Here is a 19,205-nt window from a genome sequence, read left to right as displayed (position 1 = left end):
AGAGGCTGAGGGTTTGATTCTCTGCCAAGTAACTAATGTTCTGACGGTACATTTAAGCATGACTCTGCATATATTTCTCTTACAAACACACAGGTAGTCCACAATCCTCCACTTCAAACCTCATCTGAGACCAATTTTAAAACCTCATCCACATCCATAATGCATTCCATCATAATAATAAACACATGCTGACAGTGTGGCAAAGACAACAGGCCCCAGGTGAGCTGGAGAAACATCTCTGGTTAAATCGGGCACATGGAAAGTGTGTCTGGTTTTATGAGCTGTGCCAAGCAAATAAACAGTTTGGACACATCACAGCAGTAACGCCTGATTCAGGGCATTTTTCAGACCAGCCAGCAGTCCAAAAACGGTCCACAGACACATGAGTGAAAAGAGCCAAACACAGTCCAACGGTGTTATTTAAGGCTTGATAAACTCACCAGCCATGTGGGCATCATTTATTAAGCTTCTTTTCTGCATGTCAACACCAGCACAAGACTGGCATTTAAAGCATGGTGAATGGTGCTGCACTGGAATCACATAGACCTCAGTACATGATAAAGTGCAAGGAAATATAGAAAGCTCACACTGAGCTATATTTAAAGAGCTATAGAAATGAGTAGTCATGGCAGTCTAAGAGATTTAATTAATTTCTGTCACAGAGAGGCGAGCTTTTTTGTGATTGAATAGACAATCACCTGTTTTCTTCATATCATTGTAGAGTCTTTACCTTACAATATAAAGCACCTTGAGGCAACTGTTGTGTGATTTGGTGATATATATATAAACCTGAATTGACAACACACACATGCACTGTCATGGCCCTGGCTCCCGCAGTGGATCCTCCTCGTCGTTCCCTTTTCTCTCCCTCTCCATATTGTTGTGTGTAGGATCATCTGTGGGCTGGACTCTTCTCCGCCCTATTCCTTTGTGGCTGTTTCCCCACCTGTGGAAGATGAGCAGTCATAGCTTCTCCTGAAGCCATTCTTCGCTGAAACGTTGGCCTGTATCGTTAGTGAGAGCCCAGCTCATTCTCTAGATGACTTCTCGTGTACCTTTGTGGCTTCTCCCAGTGACAGTCGTCTTCCTTGTGTGCAGGTTGTTGTTCCCCTTCGCTGTGTCCTGGAGCACGGTAACAGAGAGAGTTCTCCTCCTAAAGCTGAATGAGTGTGTGTGGATCCTGTGGGTTAACCTGCTGTTTGGACCCGCTGACTCCCTGGATCTTCCTCCAGGATTAACCCCTGTCCATATGAGTGTTTTCTGTGTGAATAAACGTTTCTAACATCTATTGAAAAGTCATGTTATTAACATGAAGTTTTACTGTAACGTCCTGAGGCAGTTTAAGGAGGCTGGTGTGAACCAGCATCCCAACCTACACTGAAACATATGCTGAAAACATGTTTCAAAGTTCATCACCTTCCATCTTATGAGGTTTACTCAACCTCACAACCTCTTCCTCGAAATCAAATTGAAGTTGGATCTGAATTTTAACATCCTGGAGAAAATCCAGCAAGCATCACAAATGCAATAGTGCTAGTGTTCAGAATAGGAACATGTAAATATAGTGGTCCAAAGATGCACAATCTACAACAGGATAACTAATTACATGCACTCACTAGCCACTTTGTACATCTGTTCAACTGCTTGTTTATTGAAATATCTTGTCAGCCAATCATGTGGCAGCAACCTAATGCATTTAGGTCTGTAGAAATCATGAAGACATCCTGCTGAAGTTCAAACTGAGCATCACAATCGGGCAGAAGGATGACTGAACTGAATTTGAACATGGCATGATTATTGGTGCAAGACAGACTGAGTATTTCAGAAACTGATTAACTGCTGGAATTGTGCATCCTGCATGTGACCTGGCAAATCTGCAACAACTCTATGATGCCGTTATTTCGATATGGCCCAGAATCTCTGGGGAATGTGCGCCATGAAGAACTAAGGCAGTACTGCAGGCTTAGTTTTACACCAAAAAATCATGTTTTTTGGCCAGCTAGTGAGGGAAAAAGCCAAGAACACTTTGTCCAGACCGCTACACTACACTCCAGCACAGCCACACAGAAAAGGTCAGCGGCTTGTCAGAGGTCATGTGTGAGCTGCTGGTGCCACACTGTGTAAACTGGCTTCTGCTTCTGTTGGTGTTTTGTTTTGGAACAGAGAGCCTGGCATATACACAATTAGTTACTGAAATCAAAACTCTTCACTTGTCCTTTTTTCCTTGCAGAGGCGTCTGTGTTGCAAACCAAAAAACCAAAAAACAAACAAAAAAAAGAACAGTTGTCACATGTCGTTCTAAAATAATAAGTTTATTAATAAAAATGTATCAAAAATGAATAGATACTCTACTAAAGTTAGAATTTGCTCACATTAAACACTCTTGCCCTCTCTTTTTTCCTACATTCCTGTGGTGGTTGGGGAAAAACTACAAAACTTTTGAGAAGGAGAGATATAAACACACTTTCATTTTGACTGTGAAAAAAAGAAGGACTGTGACTATATAATAGACTTTTTAAAAAGTTATCCCCTGCTGATAGCATACACCTCATTCTAATACAGAGCTAGAAACAAACTGGAAGACCTTCAGTCTCCCTTACATACTGGGTCCGAAACTCTGCCTGCGACACACAGTGTAATGTGACAGGAAGTAGAGAAAAATATCTCAAAAGCAGAGTGAGGTTTTTTGGGAGACGATGCTGCTGAAGTGAAAATTAAAACGTGCAAAGGACTGCAGTGGGACACCGTTAAGGAAGCCACGATTCATATAATCCTGCAGATCCATGTTTGCTATTAGCCGTTGTCAAAAGAGATTGCAAAGAAAAGCGTCTGGACTTCTTTAAGTTGCTTGAGGATGCCAACGTTCACATTTTGGACAGAGAGGACAGATGGTTTGAAAGAGGAGTGAAAGAAGCATCTATGTCCACTGTGCGCGACCATCTTTGAACAGAGGCGGGGGTTTACGACACCAACTCTCTGCCATCTATAATCCAGTTTTGAGATCCCTCCCCAGACGCCTTAACGCCCACTCACATCCTGGGCCATCTGACCTCAGGAATTCGCATGATAAGGTGGGGCCAGGTTTCACAATGAACTCACCCGAAACTCTGGCTGATTGGGACCCACGCCCAGTTTCACACCTTGGCTCAGGCGATTAGAGGATCATCAGGGGGTCCTTTTGTCCCTCTGTGGGGGGAAACTCCCACTGGGTTTATATCTGGGACTCTCCACCATTTGACCTTAGAACTGAAGAAGCTTCTCGGATGAGAGGTGAAACGTCTTCAAGCAACTTAAAGAAGTCCAGACGCTTTTCTTTGCAAGCTCCTTTGACTACGATGACCTGGATGACTGAGAACCTTCACAGACCTATCAGCCGTTGTCACTTCCACAGCTGTTCCGTCACATTATTGTCGTTCCAAAAACATTTCGTTTTGTTTTGTGAGGATTCTTTGTGAACTTTTGTGTGACTAAGCTTTATTTTTTTTAATCCCTGGATGTGTTTGGAGGAGTGATGGGGCAACTCACTCCAATTTATCCAGGAAATCGCCAACAGCAAAGACTCTTGGTTTTTGCTTTTTTTTTGTAAAGAAGTCTTCCTTGGTTCAGGATCATATTTGTAAACTGTGTCTAGGATATGCAGAAGTTTTTAATTGTTATATTTGGAGTTTTCTATAAATCTGATTTAGTACCAGAGATGGGCAGTAACGCGTTACTGTAATCCGATTACTTTTTCAAGTAACGAGTAAAGTAAGGGATTACTATTGCAAAAACGGTAATTATATTACCTTTACTTTCCCGTAGGAACGCTGCGTTACTGCGTTACTAAAACCGTGATTTTTTTTGCGAGAATGTCTCATGACAGTGACGTAAGCGAGTGCTACGTCGTGACAACAGCTGTGTGCAGATCAACAATGGATCATATATCAAGTGCGGAAGAGAGTATGAACCCTAACCCTAACCTTAAAGCGTGGAAGTACTGACCTTACTTTGAGTTTGATTCCATAAAAAGTGACAAAAACATTAGTGTCCATCGTGCGTGGGAAGAAAACTTCTTCTTACAGCGAAAGAAACCCCTAAACTTCCGAGCAAGCACCGAGTGTATGGAAGCCCGTTTCCGCCACTAAATAAAAACAAAAAAGCTAGTATCCATAACTCGAAATTTCGAGTTACTTTTCTCAAAATTTCGAGTTAGCTCTGCCAATCAAAAATATACGTGAATGAGGTCACTTTCTTGTTACCCGGAAGGATATGGCGCAGAGGACCGCGCACTCAAAAACGGATCCCAACAAATTGGTGCTTTCGCGAGTACGTTTGCTGATAGTAACACCATGTGATTCAGCTAATAACACAGGGATTTCATCATTTGTGAAGCCAGGCTGAAAACACTCAGCAATCTGTGCATTCACGACTGGATGTAATACCGGTAGCTTAGCTGTAGCATTTGTAGCTGAGGGCTTCAGCTTCCGGGTAACAAGGAAATGACGTCATTCACATAGATTACTGATTGGCAGCGCTAACTCGAAATTTCGAGTTACTTTTCTCAAGATTTTGAGTTAATAAATCGAAATTTCGAGAAAATAACTCGGAATTTTGAGTTATGGATCCTCTTTTTTTTTTTTTTGTGGCGGAAACGGGCTTCCATACCGAGTGCGCTACGACGTAATGGGAAATTAACAGAGAAACTGCCGTATCCTTCCACTGACCGCTGCGGCACACCTGCACCAGGGTAAACCTCCGCCTACCCAACTCCTGCTTTACAGGTGAAAATAGAGCAACAGGACCGCTGAGTCTTTGACTTTATTTATTTTCTGCTGTGTTTTACTTGCATCTATTTGAAAGAGTGAGTGTAAACACAAAAAACATTTTATTTTATGTGCTGGAATGTGCAGAAAATAGGTTTAAATGTTAAACTAATTTCTTCCAGTCAGAGAATGTTGCAGATAATTAAATTTGTGCTTGATGCATAAAATTAAAAGATTAAAACTAATAAAACAAGTTTTAAAAAAGGACTTTTCCATTTGATTACATTTTGTATGATGGATTATGCAGAAAAAGTAGAATTAAGCTGAAAGATCTATCACTTTATCACCTATTCAAGTTGTAAATCGTGTTTTTAAAAAGTAACTAAGTAATTAATTACTTTTGAAAATAAGTAATCAGTAAAGTAACGGGATTACTTTTTGGGGGAAGTAATCAGTAATTAGTTACTGATTACTTTTTTCAAGTAACTTGACCAACACTGTTTAGTACTATCACCATGACTGTCTTTCCCCCCCCAAAAAAACTCAATAGTCCAATGGAATTTTTGCACAGTTTGACTAACCTTATTCCTGCCTGCCATAGTAGTGTAGGGGAGACCGGGGATAGTTGTAACATTTTTGACATTTCTGTCTGTAAATTGGAGCTCTTTTAAGGTAGTGGATTCAAAATGTAATGCAAAGTATTTACATGTCTCTGCTATTAAATAGTACAGCTATTTTCTCTGCAGCACAATTACCCATTGCATGGTATGGTCTCAAACACAAAGAGTGAAATGTTACAATTAACCCCATAGTCTGGGTTAGTTGTAACCTATCCTGGGGTAAAATGTAACACAATGAAATAAGGGTACTAACAAAATATTAACATGTAATCTTTGTTTATTCAACACATGAATGCACTTAGAGCCATTTATGTAGCTGTGTGTGTGTGTGACAGAATGCAGAAATCTAGCTTTTGAAAATATTCCAACCCCCCAAAAAAGACAAATTATGGAATTTTCTGCAACTGAATATTTCATTAATTTTGGTTGGTCTTCCTTGAGTTTGGCCTCATTGGCTCAGTGGGCATTATAACCTACAACTCTTGCACCAATTTTGAACATAACAATGAAGCTGAAAAAATGTAGTTGTTCACCAGCATCGCAATTCCATTACTTTTTATCATGGCTTACCTTGGTGTGGTTTGCAAAGTGCTTCAGAAAGATGAGGAAATCTGTTTCTTGCACTCATCCTGATTTATTTCCACTACCAGTACTTCCTACTGGTCCATCTCTGACACAGAGGTCTGCATAATGTATGTGTGGGAACACAAACAGTGGAGGAATTGTGTTGCCAATGGCATTAACCACATATACAAAAGCGACCAGTGAACCTCTCTCTGCTGATGTCGTTGCCCCAACTTGTTTAATATAAGTTAAAGTAATAGTGTGGTAAGTTGTAACATCTGCATTATTGTTACAACTAACCCAGACTGTTGCTGTTACAACTGACCCAGACTCCTATAGCCATGAACTAGCTAACATTACAGCCAACGGCTAAAACATTAGCACTAAAGACCTACACAGAATATATCCCCATAGACATACAAATAACTAAATTTAAGTTTGATGACTTTAACTGCAAAGCAGATAATGCTATTAAACATTGAAATAAAGTAGAAAAACTTACTTTTTGGCATACAAATTACTTTTTTTGGTGTTAAATTGTCTGTTTTTGACAAAATGTGCTGATTTTTCACATGTGATAGCAGAACTGAGTTGGGCATGCACAGGATGAGTCACATCATTTGAAACTTAGCCCTGATTGGAGAAATTTGAAGTGTTACAACTGACCCACGTTACAACTATCCCCGGTCTCCCCTACTTATATAACTGTGTTCAGGACATATAGAAACAACTCAATACATTTTGTTCAATTAACTGACTCAGTTGTTTGAGCAAATCTTTCCTGAACCAAAATATAATGATGAGAGTGAGAGCTGCTCTTTCATGTGAGAGTGAGCTTTATTGGTGCACAAATGAGGAAGGAGGCTGCAATGATGGGATAGGAAGTATTTTTATCGTTGTCCCTAAGCAGCACAAAGGCCAAACATTTCATGAGCAAGGATCATGCAAGTCGGGAATGCTTGGCTGCTGTTTCTTCAGCAAGCCTCTGGAGAGCCAGACTGAGGCAGACGGCCCCTCCAGCAGAGAGGGGGTTACAGAGAAGATACAGTAAGGAGACATGATTCAGACTGAAAATGTTTTTATAAGACAACCTATCCTGTTCTTGGGGGAAAAAAGTATCTTCTACAGAAAAGTGAACCTTATAGGAATTCATCAACACAAAGTCTGGCTTTGTGTGCAAAAACAATCTGATCACCAGACCTGGTGAGGGGAAAGTCATAAAACGTGCATACAACCTTATATTAATCAGGAAAATTCAACATTTCCATGTGAAGCAACCGCTTGCAACAAAAGAGAAAAAAAAAAACAGGAAGAAACTTTAAATCAGTTAAATCAGACTCAGGGAAGGTGACCACATGTGGTTCTCATTTAGCAGGAGGGGAGAATGGAAAGAAAAGAAACAACCTTACATTGTAGATGAAGCAATAGATGCTCCCTGTGCATTATCTGTAGCCTTTAAACTTAGAACATGAAAGCAATGGGACACTCAGTGGCAATGGTAGGTGCAAGATGTTGTAGATGTTTATAGTTGCAAAATTTTCCAGACTGAATGGCCTCAAAAAATTAAAGCCACCTCTACTGATGCTGCACTCTGTCTGTCTGCCTGCTCATCCTGAAACTATTCTGAATGTAGGAGATGTTCCTTCAATACATTTTATCTACAAGGTATTTCTTGGCTTGGTCCTCAGGCAATAAGTAAATTGTGTCTAGTCCTTCCCCACAACACACATACAAACAAAATAACAATCAAAACAAAAGATGCAAGATGAATCTGATTTATACTGCTCTCTGATGTAAGTAGTGCTGCTCCAGAGATGTCAGATAACCTTGCATTCTCTGAACGTCTCTGGACAGTCTCTCCCTAACTTATGCAAGACGTGTTTTTCCCCAGGTAAGGTTGCCCAGTGCACCTGTGCAATGTGTGGGTGCACTGTTAGGAAGGGAAACACCTGCACAGTAATAGAGAAGAGACTTTGGATTGGTCACTTAAATTCAGGCTGCCAAAAAGGTGAGTGATGCATGCACATACATTATTTACTGGGAACTTCCAGTGTAAAAGTTCACACTTGGAAGAACAGTGCAGTTGATATTAGCTCATGAATCTTTAAAATCTCCCATCAGTAAAAATCCCAGTTTTCCTGATTTAAACACAGATTTAAACACAGATTTAAACTTTTGTGCATATGGTGGAGTAATGTGTAATACCTGGTTCCTATTCCCCCAATGCTTTCCAAGCCTACTTTAGAAATTGAGAAACAACTAAAACTATCTTGCATTTGGATGTTGCCCAGGTGAACAAGGTTGTTGGGAAGCAGGACGGGGACTGAGAACGTGGAATTGATAGAATACATAACACCTGTGAGAACTATGAATAAGCAGAAGACCAACATCCATGCTAACCAGGAACCTAGCAGCTCAATGCTAAAACATCAATAGAAAAATAAAAACCTTGATAACCAAAGGTTACAGCTGGAAGGATGTCAGCCAACAGAGGTACAGAAGGGCTCCATAAGAGACAGGTCCTAAATAAGATGCCTGAATAAGAGCCACAATAATATGTCCACAAGTGAGGCTCTAGGCTGAAGAGATACACCAGAGAAGCAAAGGCTAAGAAAATAAATGGCCTGTTGTCTAAAGATCCTTCCAGGCTGTACTCCCAGCTCCAAGTAAGAGGACAAATGTGCCCAGAGCTTAAACTGGATAATACTGGCAGAACATCTGGGTAAAAAGAACACGACACCAGTGCCAAATGTCAGTGCCAACACTGTGAACACCTGGCAGCAGTTATTTATGCAGGCAGTCATTGAGTGAAGAACTGCTCGGTGTAGCACAGTTATAGATTGTTGTAGCACAGTTATGGATGGCTCACATTCACCTGATCCAGCCCTAACTATAAGCTTTATCAAAAGTTTATCAAAAGTAGAGAGAGTGTCTGCCCTGAATCCAAACTGGGAGCTGGTTCCACAAAAAGCTGAAGACCGTGCCTCCCATTCTACTTTTGAAAACTACAGGAACTACAAGTAAGGCTGCACACGCATGCATGCACACACCATCCAGAGGGGTGAGAGGGAGATTTATTTTTTTATACAATTTTTTTTAACTCCACCTATCACCCACTCATGTGAACCCTGTCTACATTTTCTTCGACTTACCAGATTAATGGCATTATGCAAGTCACTGGTCTGAAACCCTGGCAGCATCCTGGGGTTTTTATTAGCTGGGCTGTATTTTATTTTTATACCTTGTGATGGTGCCAGTACTACAATACCAGCAGTCTGATGGATGAGGCTTTAGGCAGAGAGCCACAGGACACACACACATTTAAGTTTACTTTAGTGTGTCTTCCCATTATCACCAGTTTTAGCACTTTAGCAGTTAAATTTGTGATTCTCAAAGCTATCAGTGCTTCATTCTGCTGCTGAGGAAGATGAAGGCAGTAGTTAAACTAGTTGAACTAGTTAAAACTGAAGAGTAAATTAAAGAGAACCTTTAAAATATATGTTGGTTTATTTCCGCTCAAAGCTGTATCTCCTATTATTCTTCATTAAGCTTGTGTGTGTTTGTGGGCTGGAAAGCAGGTGTTTCATCTTGTTCCAGGAAAGCTAATGGAGGACACAGAGTGTATTTATAGCCAGTGACTCTCAAGAAGTGTGGAGCCAGAGTGTGGTCTGAAAATACACTGTGCATACACAACAGTGACCCCACTAGAGAGCTCGCTGCCAATCAGGACACATGCATACATACACACAGGCTATAATTATATTCCCCATGATTGATATGTGCGGCTCCTATCCACAATGGAGAGTACGGAGCATCTTTCTCACTCCCGACACTCTGTATACACAGTAAACACTGAATATATGTACTCAGCTATAAAGAGACAGAAGAGAAACACAACCAATAACACGGATCAGATGATTGCTCTGTTTGAGTTTAAAAAAAGGGACATATTTCACCAATATCCTCTGAATATTTACACACCTCTAATGTAGTTACTGAGAAACACATCTGGGGTCATATTAAAATAAGTAATAACATAACTAGTTCAATTCAATTCAGTTCAGTTTTATTTAAATAGTCCCAAATCACAACAACAGTTGCCTCAACGTGCTTTATATTGTGAGGTAAAGACCCTACAATAATACAAAAACAACAGAGAAAATTCCAGCAATCCCCTATGAGCCCCTATGAGCATGTAGTTTTTCATCAGTGGGACGGAAAAACTCCTTTTTAACAGGAAGAAACCTCCAGCAGAACCAGGATCAGGGAGGGACAACCAATTGCCCCAACCAGTTGGGGGTAAAGAAAGGAAGACACAAAGTTAAAGTTAAATAGACCTATTGCAGAGTAACTAAGGGAGGATTCAGGGTCATCTGATCCAGCCCTAAGTATATGCTTTATTAAAAAGAAAAATTTGAAGCCTAATCTTAAAAGCAGGAAGAGTATCTGTCTCCTGAATCCAAACTGGAAAATGGTTCCACAGAAGAGAAAGCTGAACTTCTCAACCTATCTCTGAGGGAGAGGACAGCCACCCTTCAGAGGAAGCTGATTTCTGCTGCTTGTATCCTCACTACCCACAGCTCGTGACCATAGGTGAGGGTAGGGACGTCGATCAACCAGTAAATTGAGAGCTTCGCTTTTACACTCAGCTCTCTCTTCACCATGATGAACCAGTGCAGCGTCCGCGTCACTACAGCCGCAGCACCAATTCGTCTGTCGATCTCCCGCCCCCTTTTCCCGTCACTCGTGAACAAGACCCTGAGATACTTAAACTCCTCCACTTGGGGCAGGAACTCGAATCTGACCTGGAGTGTGCACTACACCTCCAGGTCAGCTACACTGCACCTCCACCACAAATCTGAGGACCACGGCCTCAGATTTGGAGGTGCTGATTCTCATTCCCACCGCTTCACACTCACGAGCAAACCATTCCAGTGCGAGCTGGAGGCCCTCACCCGATGAAGCCAACAGAACCACATCATCCACGAAAAGCAGAGATGAGATCCTGAGACCACCCAAGTGAAAGCCTTCAGCTTCCTGGCTACACCCAGAAATTCTGTCCATAAAAATTGTGAACAGAACCAGTGAAATGGGCAGCCCTGGCAGAGCCCATCACCCACCGGGAATGAGTCCGACTTATTGCTATACGGACATCTAGATGATCAGTAAATTGTTTTATAGGTACTCTTTCAAGAGTAGTTATTTGGACCTTGGCCTATAATTAGCTAAGAGCTTGGTCAACTGATGGCTCTTTAAGTAATGGTGGTGGTGGAGAGGTTTGTGTGTCCCAGGAATCCCAGGCCTATGTTGTCTGAGGGCATTTGCTCCCTGGTAGGGTCTCCCATGACAAATTGGTCCTGGTTGAGGGACCAGACAAAAAGCGATTCAGAAGGCCCCTATGAGTAGAACATAAAGGGGACAGTTCAGCCTGGCCTGGGATAAGGTTACCGGGGCCCCGCCCTGGAGCCAGGCCTAAGGAGGGCTCGAGAGCAGGAGTTTGGTCCCTTCGTCCATGGGGCCCAGCTGGGTACACCTCGAAAAGGGGGCACCATGGGGGTCGGGTGCATCGTGTCCCAGGCAGCAGAGGCCCTAGCGGACTGATTCCTGGCTACCAAGACTGACAGGAAGGAGCCTGAGTTAGTGGGTGAGGTTGAGAGGTACTGCTAGATATAGTGTGGCTCACCTCAGTGCATGGCTTGAGTTCTTGAACCAGTCTTCTGAAAAGGGATTGGACTCTGTCTCACTCTGAAGAGTGTATTCTAGGAAGGACACAGTTGGCATGCAAAACTCACTTTTCTCATTTCATACAGAACCCACTCAACCTGATGTTTTTGAGAACAGACAAACACAAAAATGTGAAGAAAATCTCAATGCATCACTTACTAATGGTTGGAAAACTGCTAGAGCATAAGCTATGCCAAAGGACATAACAGTCCCCTCAAAGTGCCCCCAAAGGAACACTGAAAGCAGTTTTCCACTCAAGTCACACAATCTTCTATTATGCATACACAATGGTAAGCATTTCGTAAATCAAGCTTACTGAAGATGGAAACTCCATGTGAAGCCTCAAAAGCAGGTAATGGTGGGTTATTTGCTCTTTACAGCGATCTAATTTAATCCTCAGTAATCGATACATCGTTACAACATCTTGTCCTTTTCAACAAAAAAGAAGAAGCCTGCATCAAGACGGTTGGATTATCCCAGCAGTACGTAAATCCTTGTAGGTTTCCATGGCTTCTCTCTCTGGGCAGCAGAGATTGTAAAGGTGGCTTAATGGCATTATTCAGGTGGCACCAGTAATAAATCAGGTTGAGGGTATATTGCTGGATAAGTGGTTGGATTGGTTGGAGGTACAGCGGATTTTAAACAGTTAGACAGGCAAAACAAACTCCTCTGGCTCTCCCACCATAAATATAGTCTGAGGAGCAGAAAAGACAAAAAACTCCAGGTACTTACTGATTTCTTAGTGATTACTTAGAAATGACTAAGTGATTTCCAGAAAGCCAAAGATAAATTGCCTCAATCCGAAGTATACTCCTGGTGTATAGTTGACCATTTCGTGCAGTTATTGATACGCCAAGGAGAGTGTGTTAATTGAGATTTGAAATTGGAGAGCCGACTGGTCACGCAGGAGATTTTGATCTACTCCTCAGTCGATCAAAGCTTGCATGACAAACTGTCATTGCCGAAGCGTACTGTTGCAGGAAGCTGCGTGTGAGGAACATCATTACTTGACCCATCTACCAGTATCCCCACATTTACTGGCGGGCTCCTTCTTCAGGGTGCACGGGACAAAATGCTCCAAAATGAAATGAAACCTCCAGGCTTGTAATGCCTACCACTTGATTACCAAATGCATAGCAGGAGTAGGAAGGACTGCACCAATGGAGAAACTCCACCCAGGGCTGGAGAAAATAAGAGAAGTCGGCGCAACAAGAATTAATTAGAATTAATTTTATATTCAGCTCAAGCACTTTCTGTCTCACCTGACAAGATGTGTTGCTTTCTATAGAATATCTGATGAAGTATCAGCTCAGAGACTGATTAATCTTTTATTGTGTTTTTATTTTCATTATTGATGTAGCACTGCCACACTTTTGTTTTTGTTCTCAGGATATTCTGTGACCAAGAAAGTATAACAGCCCAAAATTTCTTTGGTGCTCCAAACACTCTGTAGTACACAATCATATACTCAGTCAAATATCTCAGAACCCTTTGACCCTTTACTATAGTTAGTTTTCTCTAACCTGTTCTGTGATAGAGTGCTGCCCCCTTGTGTTTGAAAAAGAACACAAGAGGTCTGTTGATTTGGAGTTTTTATGTTTAAAATATCCATAGAGCAAACTTTAAGGCCAAAGCAATCAAAACCAAATCAGTTAAATACATTAATAAATTAATGAAATGGCTTAGGTACGTTTCTAGAATTTCTGTGGCATTTTCTCCCTTTTCCCAACACAAAAGAAATTTATGTATAGAACTCATCTTTGTGCAAAAAAACCATTAATGTTGGGGATCATCAGAAGGAAAGGTGATGGAGATCCATGCTTTAAGAGAAAATGTAACACTGGTGTTGCAAATACTACAAGAAAGCAATGCTGGTAAAAACAGTTAACCTCACGGCTTCATAAATGGTCTGGTCTGGTTCTTGATTACTTTACTTGAGAACTCAAAGCACTGTATACAACATGCGTCATTCACCCACTGCCAAAGTACTTTTATCTACGTTAAGTGTTTACTACCTGCTGTTACTAGTGTGCACTCTATAAGCACAAAAGTACCAGAACACTTACACGAGCCGCTTCATGCCATCAGTCTCACACTGTCCCATAACCTCAAAATGGAGACCACAGTAGTTTGAATCTACTTTGTGTTATGGGAATAAATAGGAAAAATAGACCAATCAGATTCCTATTGTGTGGCCACTTAGCTCTAATTCCTTTTTTTAATATAGCTTGAGAATAAGGAAAATCTTTTTTTTTCTGCATAACCAAATTCAGCTGACAAACGGCATTTTTTGGCTATTGTAACATTACTAGATTACTTCCTTTTTTTGGAAACATGTGGCCCAACAGGCCACGTTATGTTTTCATTTTAGGAACTCTTTAAAATTACAGTCAGCTGGCGAGAAAGCTGAGTGACAGCTTGCTTGAGAAATCTATCGAGAGAATGATAGCTTTCAATAAGAAATCGAGGAATAAAGTTAGTTTGGTAGCACAATGTATGTATATGAGAAACTATATCAAGGAGATCTGTCGTGGAAATCAGATAAAATTCAGAAAAAAGAAGTGGATGAGACACTTGAGAGGAAACAGCTTGAACTGTGACCTGACACCGAGGCATTTTTCACATTCAGCAGATGACTTGACAGGAAAAACAAACTGAGCAGGATGAAGCGGTGGTGCTAAGCAGGATACTTGGATGGTGCTTATTACTGCTGATCAGTCCAGAAAAGTAGGATGTTATTTAATCTTTTATGAGAAAGTTTAATAACTTCTCCATTCAGCTTTCCCGCACGCTCATTTGTGGCCGTGCATATGATCATTGATTCAATGAAAAGGATTGACAGGTGGAGCATATCTGCATTTCACAGGCGCTACATTATTGAGTGCTAAAGTACAGACTATTAAACCTATTGAGTGAATTACTGATGTTTCCCAAATCTGGGTGCTGAGATGCACATTTAGGAGAAGAGAGCTGAAAGCCTGGGAGCTAAATTCTCAATAAAGATTTAGGACTGTTCAGTTCTCCTCTTGAAAGGCTATAAAGCCATGTAGAGAATGATACTCGGGCAGTGAATCAGACATGCAGAGAGAGCTTAAAGATAGGCCACAGAAGCAGAGTTTTAATGAAGTCACAGTTCAAGGTGTTGGCCACATCCCCAGCCCACAGACACGGACAGCAGAGATAGAACATGAGGGGATGACGACACTACCCACATTTGCCATTTCACAAGCCTTCATTACAATAAGAATGTGTTTTCGACGGCTTGCCTGGTTAACTGATGGTGCGGTCATTCGCCCATCAAAGCTCAGCTTCTGCAGTAATCTCTTCAACACAACAGACAGATCTTTTGTACATAAAGTCACAGCTAGAAAGCTTCACTAAATTTACTACATTTTTGAAGAGAGGACATTACAAGTAGCTTTAAGCTATTACGGCTGCCTAAGCAGGGAGAAGAGAGCCTCCTTCATGAAGCTGAAAACTTGACATCCAACACGCCTCACTACCCGATCGATCCCTCTTCACATTACACACCTCTGCTACGTTTTACTGAATTCATGCACCCAGACGTTTTAGTTTGGGATGGTAAACCTGCTAAACCTGACCTCACAGTAACTTTAACCAACTTTATCTGGAAATGTAATTATTAACTTCATGGGCAATTGCTTCTCTGTGTCCACAGAGCGTGACTGTGTAAACAGATTCATGTCCCCACAACATGAGTACACACACACACACACACACACACACACACACACACAAAGCACACAGAAAAATAGTGAAAAAGCCATCCAACCACTGAGTCTGTAGAGCTGGTGTGATGGTCAGGTTACTGTATACAAAGTAGATCATTAACTTCAGTGACTCCTGAGGACCAGAACCAACAAGTTCACGTTAGACTGAAGCAGACACACACACAGAGCTAGCAGTCAGAGTTTTAAAAAAGTCATGTGGCGGGCAGTCAATAATTAAATGGTATTTTATACTCGGCCATGGATCAGTGCAGATTATGCCCGGAGTTGTTTAGATGAATAATAAATGTAGAGTATTTTTGCAGAGCAAAGGAAAGGTCCAGCTCTCACTGCAGTCTCGTTCCCAGAATTTGACTTTGTTTGAAATGTATTAGTCAACATCCGAGCAGTTATCAAGGCCTAACTGTCTTTGATCCGGTTACTGACCTTTGACCCTTCACATTCAGAAAAACTCATCAGAATGAATATAGGAAACTGTTATGAAGCTTTTCAGATAAGATGCAAAAACACAACATATCCCTCGTTGAAAAAATATCTCCAAACAACATCAATAAAAATGTACTGAACTGAGCTCAAATTAGCAGAAATGAGCTGAAGCAGACAGCAGGTGTCTTCAGCTGCCTGCGCTGGCACCAGCACTCTACACAGAGGCTCAATCTGTTTGTTTGTTGTCCCACAATCTAAACATTCTGGTTAATCCTGTAAAGTTGAGCATTTTCAGTCTGATGTTGCTGCTTTACATAAGATACAGAAGGAAGTGCAATGAGTGCGTCAGCAATGCTTGAAAGTAATGTGAGTAATGCTCTAAATGATGTAGGGGTGGGTGCAGAAGGTATGTACAGAATATTGTTTTAATGACTCACACATTTTGACCTTGCTGCCCTTTGACCTTTCAACAAAGAGCTTATCAGCTCCCACATTTGTTAGTGTGCTCTTCTTTCTCTGAATCCCTGATGGACAGGAATTAGAAACCAGTTTCAAACAACAATCAGCATCAGCGTGAAGATTTCAAAACCAAGTGAAGGACTGACGAATAGAGGAGTTTTTACTAATATATACTTTGTTACAAATTATTTTAGATCCTCCAATTTGATAAACATGTGAAGAAGATTTCAAGACTGATCCAAGTTAATTAGATTACACCCACTTCAGCAGCTCAGTTATTCGTTGATTCCACAATATTTCCTCATTTTTTATTTTGTACAACAGTTTGGTCACGAGCATCACCGTATATAACTAAGAATCTGACATCTTTATAAAATCAAGCCAAAGCCAGTTCTGCAGAGTTCTTATCATATTTTAAAGAAAATAATTTACTTAGTTTTAATTTATTTCTGTTTTCTTAATTTATTTTTCAAATGTATAAATATTCTTGCCCCAGATTATCTTTCTAGACATATTCAAGGGCAGGACAGTAATCTCATTACAAAGAGTGTAGTGAATGGCAGCTGTGAAATCTAAATAAATTAAATCTAAAGTCTGTCAACCAGCACAATGGCTTATCATCCATGGAACGCACTTCCAACTGAAACCCAGCTGATAACATATATTAAATGTACATATAAACATCGAAGGCTGGTTAAAAATAACTCAGAGCTGCAGTCATTTTAATTCATTATGCTGTACTTTTCTAATTATTCATACTTTTGGAAATAATTATTTATTACACTTATTTCTATTACGGAGCCTTTGTTGTATAACTGAGAGGGTCTGAGATCCCTCCATCTTTCTTACACTACATTTATACTGTGTGTATATATTATATTTATTGTATATTATGTATATAATGTAAATAAATGCTATGAATTTAGTTTTTTTTATTGTGAATGTAAAACCACAACATTGGACAAGGGTCAGAAATTAGAAATAGCCAAAAGCTCTATGTGCAGCACTTCTTCACACTGGAACTATGTTAAACTGTCGCTTTTATATAATAAATGGAATGATCAGCATCATCATGAAAGTTTCAAAATCAACTAAACAAATGAAGAAAGAAATATATGGGCTTCTTCTAATGCTTGTACTCCAAGGCCTCAAATGACAAAATGCAGCATTAGAAGAGTGCAGCTCAGTGCTTTTCTTCTTCCTCCCCTTTAATAAGTACAGCATTTCATAATAATGTAATATACTTTAGTACTTGTATGATATAGTTCCTGGACAACTGAAAACGAGTATTACTCCCGTACAACAACGCAGCAGATCAGTTAAAGTTAGTTATGTTTTGTGACATTTTGTACCCTCTATATACAGTCAGGTTGGTGGTTATGCTGCATGTATTCATAGTTGCTGGGCTGATTGGCTGATGTGTTGATTTAAATACACAGAAATGTTTTGGGAGACTGGAGGTTTCTAAACAACCAAAGCAAGCTAAACGAGTTGAAGGCATTTCTCCTGTGGACACTTGGAGCTTTACAAAAGTGAAGTTACCTCAGTGCTCAGCTGCAGGCCGAACACTTGCGTTATAATTGAAGCGTGTGCTGGTCTGTCATAGTTGACGTTTCTCAGTTTGTGAATAGGGCCCGTCACAGAAAGCGGCAGCTGATTGGCTGCTCCGCAACCTCATTATCAGCCCCTGTCCAATCACTCTGCTGTGTGTGCATGTTATGTAAATGGGTCGCTGGAGTGTGAAGGGAGGAAATTAAAAGCGACGCTTTGCCTTCGGTCGCTCTTTCAAGCAAGCAGAGAAGCGCTGGGTCTGCAGGCAGCGGTAAGTGAAGCAGGATTTACTCTTAGTTTTTCAGACTCTTCAGACTCAGAGTGCACTCAGCTGATTGGCCTCTCGCCACTCACACGCATGTTAAAAACTGTGTAATAATAAAGTAGTACAGACGCTGCTGAGAGCTGCAGTTTGATTGCACGTACTGTAACAGTCTGCACAGCACTCTGTTTATTCTGATGAACGCATGTGTGCTCTTCACTTCAGCTGTCTGAAGTTGTCTCGCAAGTGTTCAACTCTTCTGCGCATTTGATTGGTCAACACCCGAGGCAATCCTCCATGCCCCGCCCTTTCAGCTCAAAGTCAATAAACTGTCAGAGTAGTGATTACTGAGTTGTACAATACTGTGCAGCGTAATGATCGAGTTGCACTGACACAAGTCTATATATGAACACAAACACGGACAAACTAGGCTGCTAATAGTTACTGATAGGAATCCAATTATAAAGTTACTACAACTTTGGATTCATTGACATTTCTTGTGTGTGCAATACTCTTTAGATGTCACAGAAAATAAGTAACGATACTAATGTGTAACATGCAGTCAGCTGACAGTACAACAAGTGCAGACAGTACAACAACAGCTAAGACTAAAGCAGTGAAGTCATTTTTATTTATAGAGCATATTAAAAGCCATCAGGGTGTTCTTCATAGTACTTTTAGTCACTTAATATAGCAAACTAAACAGCACAGTTACGATATCTAGAAATTGCATAAGACTATGTGAGAAATGCAAAAACATTATGAAAATCACAAATTGCTGCACTGGACTTTATGTGGGATAGACTGTTTTAGAGCCTTTGGTTTATAACTGAGAGGGACTGAGAAAGTGTAAGTAAGCCAAAACAGGAGTGGTGTGTTTTAATGTGTGTGTAAAGTCCAGCAGCTGCAGGATGAAGCAGTGGTGGTTAGAAACAATGCTTCTGGTTTCTGTAGAGGCTTTAGTTTGTCATGCTGTTGAACCATTCTACATCATATTGAAAAGTGTTTCCATTATTTTGGCCATCCTATTTATTTCACCAAGAGGAGGTTAAATAAAACAATGCACCTCGCTGTATGCAAACAGGTTCACAGAGGGACAAACTGAAGG

At 40.7% G+C, this 19,205-nt stretch overlaps 1 protein-coding gene across 1 annotated transcript in view; it reads left to right on the top strand.

The window, feature by feature from the left end:
- Positions 1–18,008: 18,008 nt before the first annotated feature.
- aldh1l1 (aldehyde dehydrogenase 1 family, member L1) overlaps positions 18,009–19,205 on the top strand; it is a 30,738-nt gene continuing 29,541 nt past the window's right edge. The window contains exon 1 of the mRNA XM_026169087.1: positions 18,009–18,106. The gene's annotated coding sequence lies outside the window, so the exon portion shown is untranslated. The remainder of the gene's footprint in view (positions 18,107–19,205) is intronic.

Source organism: Astatotilapia calliptera, chromosome 5, assembly GCF_900246225.1.
Source record: "Astatotilapia calliptera chromosome 5, fAstCal1.2, whole genome shotgun sequence".
Lineage (NCBI taxonomy): Eukaryota > Metazoa > Chordata > Actinopteri > Cichliformes > Cichlidae > Astatotilapia > Astatotilapia calliptera.
This window is presented reverse-complemented; position numbering and strand designations above follow the sequence as displayed.